This window comes from Python bivittatus, unplaced genomic scaffold (genome assembly GCF_059951505.1).
Source record: "Python bivittatus isolate LINGU-HERP-01145 unplaced genomic scaffold, Pbiv_v1 ctg000840_np1212, whole genome shotgun sequence".
Lineage (NCBI taxonomy): Eukaryota > Metazoa > Chordata > Lepidosauria > Squamata > Pythonidae > Python > Python bivittatus.
This window is the reverse complement of record NW_028277113.1, coordinates 11,245,980-11,258,773: the sequence shown is the minus strand read 5'-3', so window position 1 is coordinate 11,258,773 and position 12,794 is coordinate 11,245,980. Positions and strand designations below refer to the sequence as shown.

At 35.9% G+C, this 12,794-nt stretch overlaps 1 protein-coding gene across 2 annotated transcripts in view; it reads right to left on the bottom strand.

Annotated features, from left to right (window-relative positions):
- Positions 1-12,794, bottom strand: part of GMDS (GDP-mannose 4,6-dehydratase) — a 330,486-nt gene that overhangs the window by 100,488 nt on the left and 217,204 nt on the right. The gene's annotated exons all lie outside the window — the stretch shown is intronic.

Here is a 12,794-nt window from a genome sequence, read left to right as displayed (position 1 = left end):
ATCCATTCCTTTTCTACTTAATGAAAATACATATGAATAGACTTATGCTTTAATCATATATCTAAAACAAATAAATATTTCCGAAGCTGATACTCATTGATCACCATTCTCATTCATTCATGCTCTCTTCTCATTCTCACTTGTCCATTCATGTCACCTAGTTGAATAATTTTTCCTCTAGATTGCATTCATTCAGAATACTGCAATTTCCCCCCAGAATTTATCTCTAGTTCTTCCATTATTGCCATTCAATGGAGAATAACATGCAACTATCAGGAACATATGGATTTCCATTTTTACACAGCCCCACAACTATCTGGAATCTAGATTCTCTTAGTTTTATAGACATACAACACACATATTCTTCTTTCACTTCATTTATTAATTCACACTCTTTAATCTTTACTTTTTCTGCATTCTATGCAGTGGTTATTATCATAAAGGCCCATCATGGTTTTAGTCTATTAAGGCTTTCATTTATAGAGGTGGTGTGGACTAGGTTACCACTAGGTACTAGTTGTACCTGTGTTTGTATCTGTAAACCACCTATAATCTATGAGGATTGGGACAACAGATAAATTGCATAAACAAATCAACCATAAAATTCTTGCTAAAATAAGATCACTTTTGCCATATTTTGACCAATATGTCCCAAAAGTAATCAAAACCCAATTTTACCTGAAGCATTCTTGTGCTGTTCTATGCAAGTTAGAACCTCTAGCCTGCATCCCACTAACTGAGAAGTACATGTAATGTACTGATACACAGTCTGGATTTGCAAAGTATTATTTAATTTATATTAGAGGAAGAAATAATACTGCTTTATTTAACTTTTCACAAACCATGTGTCTCCCACTGCAATATAAAAACACGTTATCTATATCCCAAATTTACTGCCAATAGTAAAGATAAAAGCAGTAGTATTGGGATACTGTTTTTAACTTTTTTGGAAAATCGAAAGTTTGTCTATGAGTGTATTCAACTGTTCAAGAGTAACTGCTTGTTTATTTTCTACCAACAGTGCTAGTTGTCCTTGTTCTCTGGGATATAACCAACATGGCCAAATGTGAGTAGAACAGATGGTAATGTGCCTGGGACAAATATGCCATTTGTTTATGGACAAATGGACCATCAGAGGGGTGCCTTCTAAGTGTCTTGAAAATCAAAACAGCTTAATGTGGCTTCTAACTGCTAAAGAACAGAAATTCTTCATTCTACTACAGTGTTTTGCTCTTCCAATGGCTTTCCCTTTTGCATATTTTTTACATGCAGTCGATAAGCACTTGGGGTTACTTATGGATCTAGCACTGCCACATGAGATTCACTTTGGAGTTACTAATAACTTCTGGATATTTTACCAGTTATGACTTATAATTATCCATTTCAATTACCAGGAATAAAAGTCTTTATTACAGTTAGTGACCATGTTTAAACACAATTTTATGGCAAGGATTACCAAGCTTCAAATAAAGGTAAAAAAAAAAAATGCACAGAATAAGAAAAAGTGGGTTAAAATATCACAGGGTAGAAAGAGTAGGAGGGAAAAAAAGGAGTTTGAAAAAGGGTCTAATAACTAGGTTTGGGCTATATATATTTGGGTTGAACCAGAGATCTGACTGTGCTTTATCAAAACCCCATATATTCAGATGGTATAAGGAGAGGCCACAGGACTTAAGGTCCAAATTTATTTTCTTATACTATGTACACATAAAGTTGTCTCAGAGGGTCAAATAAACCAGAGGGCTCTTGAAGTAAGTTAATTTGAGCCAGTAGTTTGAGCAGAACATTGGCCATAGACTTTTATAGAGATCAGTACATATCTAGCCTTAGCTGCATTTTGGATAAACATCTAGGTACACCAAGTAAGTCCCTTAAAATTTTAGATTGCATGCGGGGTCTCAGAATTCTTATAGACACAAGCTCTGTGCAGAATCTCTCACAATTCTAACATCAGCCTTTGGAAAACACCGTTTTCTATTCCTACATATTTATATAACATGCTCTCTGCTTTCATAGAACAGCATTCCCTTTTGCTAGGCTTAATGCTCTATCAATAATGGTTCTGGAAGTGAGGCATAGTAATGGTTCCCTTCCAAGATCAAATCTGCCCTTGTCTGGACAGTGTACCTGAATCAACATAGCATGTTTGACCAACCTGTCCATCCTGCTCTGGTGCTTTAAATGATATCACCCCTCCTTGTTAATCACTTTGGCTATTCTGTGGAATATAATGTGTTGTATTAGCAGTAAGAAAACACATATATAATATAATATAATATAATATAATATAATATAATATAATATAATATAATATGTTTTATATATGTGTGTGTGGGGGTGTATTAGTTTTATTATATGATAGAAGATATAGTTTTATTATATGCTTTGCTGTTTGATGTACTGTATGAAATGTTGGTCTATGAACATAAATAAATACATTAAAATGTAAATCTGTGCTCTGTAGGTTAGACAACTTAAAACTTTCGTTTTATAAATCTTAAATGCTGCCTGGATGGGATTGTTGCTGTTTTATCCCATGAAGTGCAAAACAATGTTTGTGCCCTCTATGCTTTCATAGATGTCACCACTGCTTTCACGCTCAATAGGGTCTTCTCTAGGATGGTATCCTACGTGAATGCCATTCATGCTGCTACCGTTTTGGTGGGAGGTTAAATATATATTTTTATCTGGAGTGAAATTAGAATGTAGTATTGGTTGTATGCCTTTTCGTATGGGAAATTTTCAGCAGCCAAATACTTGAAATGTACAGGAAGTTAAAAAGGTAAAGACAAAAGTCTTGTATCATTTTGCTTACAATGTAGCTATATGACCTAATTAATATAGTTAGCTAAAGTGAAATTTAAAAAAACTAAAAAGTTGTTTTTATAAAGTACAATAACTATAAATATCCATAATGAGGCCCATTCAACCTCACCTACTGTAATTAGCAATACATTTGCATTAGCTGGGGCTGTTGGCGTAAATGTGCTTTCGGTATTAAACGGTTAAGGCAGAGAAAACAAAGGAGAAAAATAATAGCAATAAATATCTTCAGCATTGCAGAGTAGGTTAGTAGCTGAGCCAGGAACAGAACTTGGGGTTTCTAGACTCCCAGTCTAGTACTCAATCAACCAGACCACACCGCTACGTATCTGGAGAAAAACTTACCACTGCTAAGTCCATTCAAAATGAATGAAATATTTTTAATCCCTTTGTGAAAGAAACAGAGAGCTACCTGTAAAGTTGAATTCCTTTTTAATAAATAATCAGCATGCAAACACAATAATTCAAACTATCCCCACATGGTATAAAGGGGCTGCTATCTTGTAGGATAACCCACAATGCTATTTGCACTGACCTCGTCACATCACATTTAAAGAAAACAACTTTAGTAGGTCCCCAGATGCTAGTGGATACTCTGCAAATCAGATTAATGTAAGCTCTGGGACAGCTCAGTTTCTTTTGGTAAATACCACCTGAACTGTTCAGATTCCACTCCCATTCTTCAGTTCAGAAATATATACTAAATACAGACATTCTCACATAAGTATTGTATTTGCAAGTCATTTTTACAATTAAAACCCAAAGATTTCAGTAGTGTCCTCCAATTCTGCAGCTGAAGTAGTAGTTTGGATCCAGTTAATAACTGAGTAAATATACAGGATGTCTTTAGATTTGTATTCTATGTCAGATGTGATATCTTAGCCATTTGTAATTCAGAAACAGTATCTTTACTTTTATTTTAATTAGTCTACATGCTTAATTAAGAGCTCTTAAATGGAAGGTAGAATATAAACCTAACACAGAGACTTCTTTGAAAGGGAGGCTTCATTCTTAACTCTTATTGTTTTTCTTCATTTATGTATAGATGTTTCTTAGGTACACAAAAGGTAGAATAAGAGAAAATAAACTACAGTGGGTATCTTGATCAGCTTATTATGTACTGTACTCTGGTAATTGCTAGAATGATTAATTTCAGATGTTCTGATGCTTCCAAGAAAACTTCTAACAATTATTGCAAGAAATGGAGAAATACCATAAATCTAAAGACTAAAACTTAAATGTTAAATTGCTCCAAAACTGATTTAAATTAACATACTATAAAGTTCAGGACATACAATAACTTTTCATTATTTCTTACTAACACCATTGTTTAGTATGTGCATTTTAACTTTCTTTGTATCAAATACAATAATAAAGTTTATCAAATATTATTTAATTACAAATCAAAAAACTTTAGCTTTGCTATGGTTTCTATTTCAAGCATTTTTTAAAAAAAATGTAAGACCTTTCTGAAAACTCTTTTGAAGACTAAAGGTTAAATTTGAGTGTGCTTTTACAGTAAATTAACAAAAGGAAAATATGTAATTAATGTTTTCCTGTTATGGAAATCATCTCAGAGTTAATACCAACTTTGCTTTATCTTTTTATAACTGCTTACTTTATAATATAGCTACTGATCATGAATATACATAGTTCCAACTTATAAAAAAAAGGAGGGATAAAAATCTAATAATAACCACCACCACCACCACCACCACAGCAAATAGTTAGGAAATACAGTTAAACAAAAATGTGTATGACTCTTTACTCAGTTGTCAAAAGTCCTATGAATTTGCTTTCTCCAACTATATTAAATTATTGATTCTTGAATCATTAATTTCTGGGTTTATATTGTAGTGACTTCAGGATCAGAATAAAGAAGAAATACTGCAGCTGTTATCGAATTGTTCACTGGTTTGATAGAGAAAATCTTTATTTAAACTTCTATGGAGTATAATGAATGATCACTGACTTGCAAAAAAAGAACATGTGACGTGCTGAATTAGAAGATAAATGATCCTGTGTGCTGTGGGATAATGCTGCTTTAATTGCTACAGAGCTGTGGCCTAGTGGATCCCATCATAATGCTACACCATGTCCAGAACACAAAGGCCTCTGTGCGATAGGTATTCATCCGTTCATCTCTTTATACAGCTGTACAGTGTTTTGGTCCATTTGTTCTCTGATGGGGCTGCACAACTGAGCTAAAAGTTCAGCAATTCTCGCCTTCCTGTTCACATGCTGAACACTGTGACCCGTGACATGGCTAGGCCCCAATCTGCGATAAAATTGCTGCTTGGCTTTGGCTACCTTTTAACCATCATGAGGTCACATACTTGAGTTTTTGTAAAAGCAAAGACAGAGTTTTCTAAAAGTTATTAGCAAAATGATCCAATAGAACAGGAGATCTTTATTTATGAATACAATGGTCCTCCAAACTGTTTTCTTGCTGGTAATGTATCTCATGGTTAATATTGGTGATAGATTTGTGATAATAATGGAAGGTAATAGAAATCCACAGAACAGCTGAAATTATCTCTGAACTTTTATAGCAAAATTGCTTCTTTAAATCCTTGAGATATTTGAAAAATTCCAAGTATGGGTTTGTAATCATATATGAGGAACTAGGCAAAATCCAATTGTAGTGTGAAGTCCAGAGTCACATTTTTCATATGTGACCCCATTCAGTTTTGATTCGCAGCAATGAATACTATATAGGCATACAGGGCATATAGTGTATCTAGCATATGGTCACTTTCATAATTATTTTACTTGCATTTATGTTCTGCATGCGAGTCATAAATAGGCTCCCAACATTTTTTAAAAAGAATAATATAGCCACAATGATGATCATAAGCAGCATTTTTCAACTTACAACAGGATCCTAAGCTTGTTTTGTAAACAAATAAATGGGAGATGAAATGAGCATGAGAATTCATTGTTGACATTCTGTTAACGTCACAGAATAAGATATTATGCCAAGGATGTTACACTAGCATTCCTGGCTAAGTGTGGCAGTTCAAATGTTTTGATGTCAGAAGACAAGTCAATATTCATGTAGGCCAACAGCCTTTCAGAAAGAACTTGTTCATTGTGTGTATACCTGGATGTGTGTGTGTGTCAGAGAGAGAGAGAGAGAGAGAGAGAGAATAACTGCATGTAAAATTTCAAGCAACTGTAGCCACGTCTCACCAATCTAGCATACCAACTAAAACTTATTAACAGTGCTGTCATCCATTAATACAACTCTTGTTAATCAAGGCTGACTTTAACTACACTTCTTGCCTCCTTTCCTTAAAAGAAGCATTCATGTGCTCATGGTAGCAAGACCAATGCTGCACAATGTCTTGATTATGGTGTAAACCTTGTGGAACCTTGCTGTTGTTCATTTCTTCAGTTATTTCTGCCTCTTTGTGACCCAGGATTGTTTGACAGTACCTGCTGTTTTGATTCTTAAAAGCTCATACTTGTGTCATCAGGGATAGTATCTACAGTAGAATGGAATCTCACATCAATCATGATACAATGTTTGGAGATAGCAGCTGACATCACCATTGCCCAAAATGTTAATCTGAGTTACAAGTATATAAATTCCCATGACTGGGGTGTGGAAAGTAAAGATTGATGTCAGAGAGAAGTGGAATATAAAAATTATTACCAGTGATAATTGCTTCATTATTTACCAATTGTTTTGTAATCACACAGACGTTCTTAAGTTTCCTACTTATAAAAAATCATTTAAACATGGTGTCTGCCCAAATTACTGGAGGTACAGCAGAAGCTCTTAATGAATTGTAATGAATGTTCCCTGTTGCAATTTATCTCTGAAATGCCATTGCTGAAGAACAGCCAGCTTCAGATCAGTGACAGAGTACACAGAAAGACTGAAATGTCATCCAATACTTTTGAAGTGATCCTGGCCATTACATTATTACAATCTGTTACATGGCTGCCACCAAAGTAGATATGGGAGCAAAGGGTTTTGTTATGTGTCATCCATTTCTGGTTTCAGGTTAGGAGGTTGTTTGTAAACAATGATAGTCTACTACACAAACTCCAAGAGAAAGAAGCATCCTTGTCCCTGATGGCCTGGGGAGCCCTGAACAGTAGCTTTAGTTAGAAATGGAAGCAAATGCTGCGCTGTTAGTTCCTCTTCTAGGCCTGTCCTGTACTCTGCTCTATAGTAAATTATTCCTCTAGCCCTCTTGATTGGTTTCTTCACTTAAGTGTATGCCACTCATTTAAAATGGAGAAACTGGAGCATGCTATCCTATAAATAATTAAGTTTTGCACCACCAGAAAGAGGGAAACATGTGGAGAAACCTGCTTTAGATGTGGCCCATGGCCCAAGAAACAACAGTCTTGCTCTTGTAAACAACAAATGTTTTTGGTGAGTCCCACTGGAAGAGAAAAAAACAACGCAGTCTCTTAGCATGCTGTGACGCCCGGGAAGGATAGTAATAAGCAAAGAACAGTATATTTTTTCTTTGGTAAAACTCCCTGGACTATGTAAATACAACAGCTGGCAATAGAAGAAAATGCTTAAGAATAAAAGCAGTGTAATCTAGATAAACTTTAAAATATGAACTCTGAGAACCTTTTGCCCTTAATTCATTCTAAAATTTTCATCATTTACTTCAGGTGAATGCACAATGCTCTTACTGTGTTGTCAAACATTAATTCAGTGTTGACTTCTTCCTGGTATCAGTGAGTGTCAAACTATTGTTTCTTCAACATACAAAAGTATTTGTGTAAGGCTTTATTACTGATCTTTAGACATTTTTGCCAGAGGCAAAATGAAACACAAAAGCTGTTTGTTGGGAAACTTCACTGACAAAAGAAGTTTAACATACATGTCACGCTTCACTTTTTCTCTGTTTTTTTTTTTTAAGTTTTCTTGTAAAAGTTCAGAATGATTTTCATACAGGTATTTTGTGTGTGTATGTGTGTGTGTGTGTACTTTCCTGAAACCATGGTGTAAATAGTTTTTCAAATTTGTTTTCTAAAAAAATTAATATGCTTAAGGAATAAAAAAAAACTAGGGTGAAGATTTGAATCTCAATCTTATTTTAAGATTTATTTTAAAATTGTTTCTTTTTTTAAAAAAAATCAGCACTGTTTGTTAAAAAATATACATGACTCTGAAATATCCGGGTGACAAACAAAGCAGACTATTCCTAAAACAGTAGCACTGGAAAGAATGAATGTGATAGTAAGAGAACAATTCTTAAAGAACTTGAGTAGCATGTTCTTCATAGGCTAGATCATCTGAGTCATACATATGACTTGAATCAGAACTGATGAGCCCAGAGTGCAATGTTGGCAATCCTGTACTGTATCTGTGACTGAGGAGTGGGCTTAAGGATAGCAGAGGCAGAATTAAAAGAATTCTATCTGTACTGAGCAAGGGATGATATGTAATTTCAATAAAAGCTATCTCCTATTACAGAAGCAGAAGTAATTTGAACCATAGGCAGAAAAGTTCGTTACTTTTAAAACTTTAAATAGCATAGTTGACAGCTAGGATATTTAAAGGACTGTCTCTTTTCCCATGATTTTGTTCACGGTATCTCGAAAGTGGATCGTCCATCTACTGAGATATAAATAGTAATGATTCGTGAGAGGGTCTCTTTTAAGGCAACACATAGCCTATAGAATTTTGTATCTTAAGGAGATCTACCTGGCCCCATCCTTGACCAGTTAAGACAAGCTTCTAGGAAACTTTCTATTCCAGTAAGTTGCAGACAATTGTTTATATATTTTTTTTACATCATTGTCTACCTGCTTTTCGCTTGCTGTGTGTTTTCAATACTGAAAATATAGAAAAGAGGAGCATAGATTTTTTTAGTAAATAAAGCTCTAATCAAATCTGCTCTACCCAGCATTAATGGAAAGCCGATAGAATCTTTTGCTAGTTTTAAAAAGAACACAGGCTTTATTATGTATATGACTGGATGTATGGCAAACCCATAAGAAGATTTAACTGAAAGAAACATCTGAATGTGTCACAGAGAAAGGACATGCCAAAAATGTACTGAGATAGCAAAATATAAGCAACATGAGAAACCTGAAGCAGAAGAATTTTTGATGTTTGGAAAATCACGAACATCAAGAAGAATCGATACATGGTCTTTTTTGAAATCTTTCTTCCTGAACCAAACCATTATTATTATAAATAGCAAAAATATGAAGAATGCTTCCAGCTTTTACCCTTTATCAAATTCAGAGGAAATGTTATTTAAAGAGTCACCTTACATGGCTTCAAGTATGAATTTTCTGTTATACACAAATGAAGCACAAACATTCTGTTTAAAAAAAAAAATCCAAAAACCTCAAAAGCAGTCACCCTATTTAATCAACTTAATCACTGTATGAGTGAAGGGTGGTACCCAGAATGTGGTCAGGCTCAGGCAGACGTTGGAATGAATGCTAGGAAAGGACTAGTCAAGGCCATGTTCTTTTTACAAAGAACCTTAGTTGACTTTCAAGGGAAGTACTGGTTTGTTGCTATAACAACTTAATCCCTTTAAAGCCATTCATCACGCAGGGTGTATTGATCACCATGATGCAAGAACTGGATGGGTGATCTGCCGGCTTCAGATGAAGTTACTTATGCCCTTCTGTCTCAATTCTTGAAGAAAACAGGATTAACCATGTATTTTGCACAAAGAGACCATCTCAGTTTCAACCAGGAAGCATTATGGTTATGATAAAGGAAACAAAAAAGAAATGAAGCAAGCACTTCAGCATTGCTTGCAAATATATGGAGCTTTAAGTAAATGTATCTAATGAATGTGCAGACTCAAAGCACAGAGTATGAAGAAATCTTAAGGGAAGAGAGAGTACATGACTATAGGGCAAGGAAAAAATAGTAAGGCTATAATCGTATTAATGGAATATCAGCACACAGAAAACTATCATGTGCTTTTTCTTTCATCACTCAAACAGTTGTAAAATATTCCTTTTAAATGGATGAATTAATAAAATGAATGCTTAAGTTGGTTTCAGGCTACAGAGGCATGTAGGCAGACCAGGCTGTTCACTGGAATTACAGATGCTATTTTTTCCTTTTCAATCTAGAGTTCTCACTTGAGGGACGAATGATCAGGCTCAAATTATCCTACTTCAGACACATTATGTGAAGACCCAGCTCTCTAGAGAAGGCTCTAATACTGAGAAAGGTGGAAGGAAAGAGAACAAGAGGATGACCAGCAGCAAGGTGGATGGACTCAATTACAGTGGCAGTGAGTGCCCCATTGGAAGACCTGAAAGACCAGGTTAGGGATAGATTGTCATGGAGAAAATCTATCTATGTGGAACTGACTGGCTTCATTTTTCTTCCATAGCTTAACTTGGAGCTGGCACATGAGCAGTTTGTGATCTGTCTATTATTACAAACATTAATATGTATGTATTAATTCATACCTATTAATATCTGTATAACTTAGGCCTACCATATCTGGGCAGCAAAAATCCAGACAACCATTAGGTGGCAACAAGTTGTTATTTCTGTATCTTTTTGCTGATTTCTGACTGATTTTTGCAGTTCAGATATGGTAGTCTAGTACAGGTACTGCTGACCCTAGATGATACAATGTAGGTAAGGCTAGCTCATAGGTAGCCTGGAAAGAAAGAGATGACAGTTCTTTGTAGCTGAATGTAGGGAACTGGGCATATAACCAACCACTAAATGTCAACAAAGAGATACAGGAAACTCTCTGTGTTACTGTCTAATGGTTTTCTGAATTTTTGCCACTTAGATCTGGTAAAATTTCAGATCAGATCAGCTAAATTTCTATAAGAAATAGCTGATGGCACTTCATATTGTCTGTAACCTTCTCCAGATGGTTCCCTCCAGTGGGGCTTTAATTGCAGTTCGTTAAATTCCCAGCTACAGTTCTAAAAATGTATTCAGATGTAGCCTGAATACATCTTTGGTTCATCAAATAAAGGAAGGTTATTTTAAAATATTTCCACCCCCCTGCCCAAAACAAAAGCCCTGGTGAAATTAATCAACATTGCTTGTGGATAGCGCACTTTGTATTTCCCTGGGGTCCCAGGCAGTCCCTTCTGCTGCTTTCCTTTTTTTTTTTTTTTAAAATCTGGAGGGAAACAGCCAGGCACAGCTGCATACACAGCAGGATCCTGCAGCCTGCCAGGTAGCTGAATGTGGGCTGGAGTAGCTTCATAGTCAAGTGGCAGCTCCTCTAGCTGCTGATCAGTTCTTCTGTGGGTTTCTTTGGAGTTGTGAAAACTCAGCTTCTGGGTGAGCCACATGATACATTGCTTACTATGCTTTACCTTGCAACTCCTTTGGTACCCAATCAGCTGTTTGGTGGGCTTCTTGTGAGTGTGGCTGAGTGTTCTTTCCCATGCTCAGAAGCCTGTGGAAGAGCTGACTGGTGGCTGGGGAGCTGCACAGACAAGAGAAGCAGCTTCCACACTTTACTGGGAAACTCCCAGTAACCTGCCCCAGTTTTTACTTGGAAGCTCTCCTGCTCTGATATGCATTGTCAGGCAGGAGAGGCAGGTCAAACTGCCCAAGCCCCACTCTAGCTTCACTGGTCTGATGGGCCAATGCTTTTGTGCCAGCTGGCAATTTCCAGAAGACAGGAGGGCAGCAAAGCCAGAGCATTTCACCATTGTCTTGCTTAATAAATTGTGTACCTGCAAACCAGGACACCACCATTTGTACTTAGACAGGAATTGCTAGATTAGTCACAAGAATATGTGGCTTGCACTGCAACTGAAAGCCTGCACTGCAACTGAAATCCTTCACTACAATTGTCTTTCATTCAGTCTGCCTCTGAGAAAAAAGCTTTGGCTGACACCATAATTGAGTAAGTATTCAAATCATGTTGAAACTTGCTGTCAAATGCTAGATCAGTCCCATAATACTTATTATGCAAAATAAGAAGCAATAGCTTTCAAGCAGTAGTCAAAGTGGTTATAGTGCTAGACTGTACCAGGGAGTCTGAGATTCAAGTCCCTGTCCAATTTGCCATGCAGGGTTGTTGTTGTGAAGAATAAGTCTGGCATGTCTTTTTGAAAAAGTTGGTATCCTGCCTTGATACCTGGGAATCCCTTAAGAGCCTGGGACCCCAGGGGAGGAGTCAGGCCTGTACCTACCCCCTTATAGGTCTGACTGAGCTGTTAAGATACAAGAATTTATCAGCAATCAGAATGGAATGGGCAGCTTCAAATGATGTGTTTCAACATGCTTTCAGTGTCTCATGAAACCTGTTCTGTCAAGTCATATAAACTTGAAGAAATGTCTAAAAGTCACAATGGGGTAATACTTTCCCCAATTAAAATGTTATTAAGTGCACAAATGTCCAAGTTCTTCCAGGCTGGAACTGGTTTGCTGGAGCAGAACCTAAAAGTCTGATCACTACTTTGCAGCACCGTACTGCTCCTAATTACAACATTAGCATTTAGGGGATGAACTTCTTCTGAAGGGTATCAGACAAGCCCAACCCACTTCACAGAGTTGTTGTGGTGATAAAATAAAGGAAACCACCCTGTAAATTGTCTTTAGCTTCTGGAGGAAAGGCAGGATATAAATCTATCAAATTAACTAAAGTATTTGCAATATTTATGTATTTAAACAAAAAGAGTTAGCTATTTTTTAAAAAATGGCAAATAAATGGACATCCCCTTTTATGTTTGACATGTATTGGGTAGGAGTATTTACTATTTTTAAAGCACATGCTCATACATAATAAATCTGGAATATAGTGAGCTATTTTTTGAAAGCAGAATTTGGTACTAAAAATTGCTTTTTCATTTAATAATGAACATTCAGAAAAATGTATAGCTATCATTTCTGAACTGTATTATCATCAACTTTATTCATACAATGATAGATTTGTTCTTACTAAACCAATTAATTCTAGATTTTTGACATACATACATACAGAACAGAGACAGATTCATATTTTCATTTTGTCCAGGATAGCCTGTAACAGATT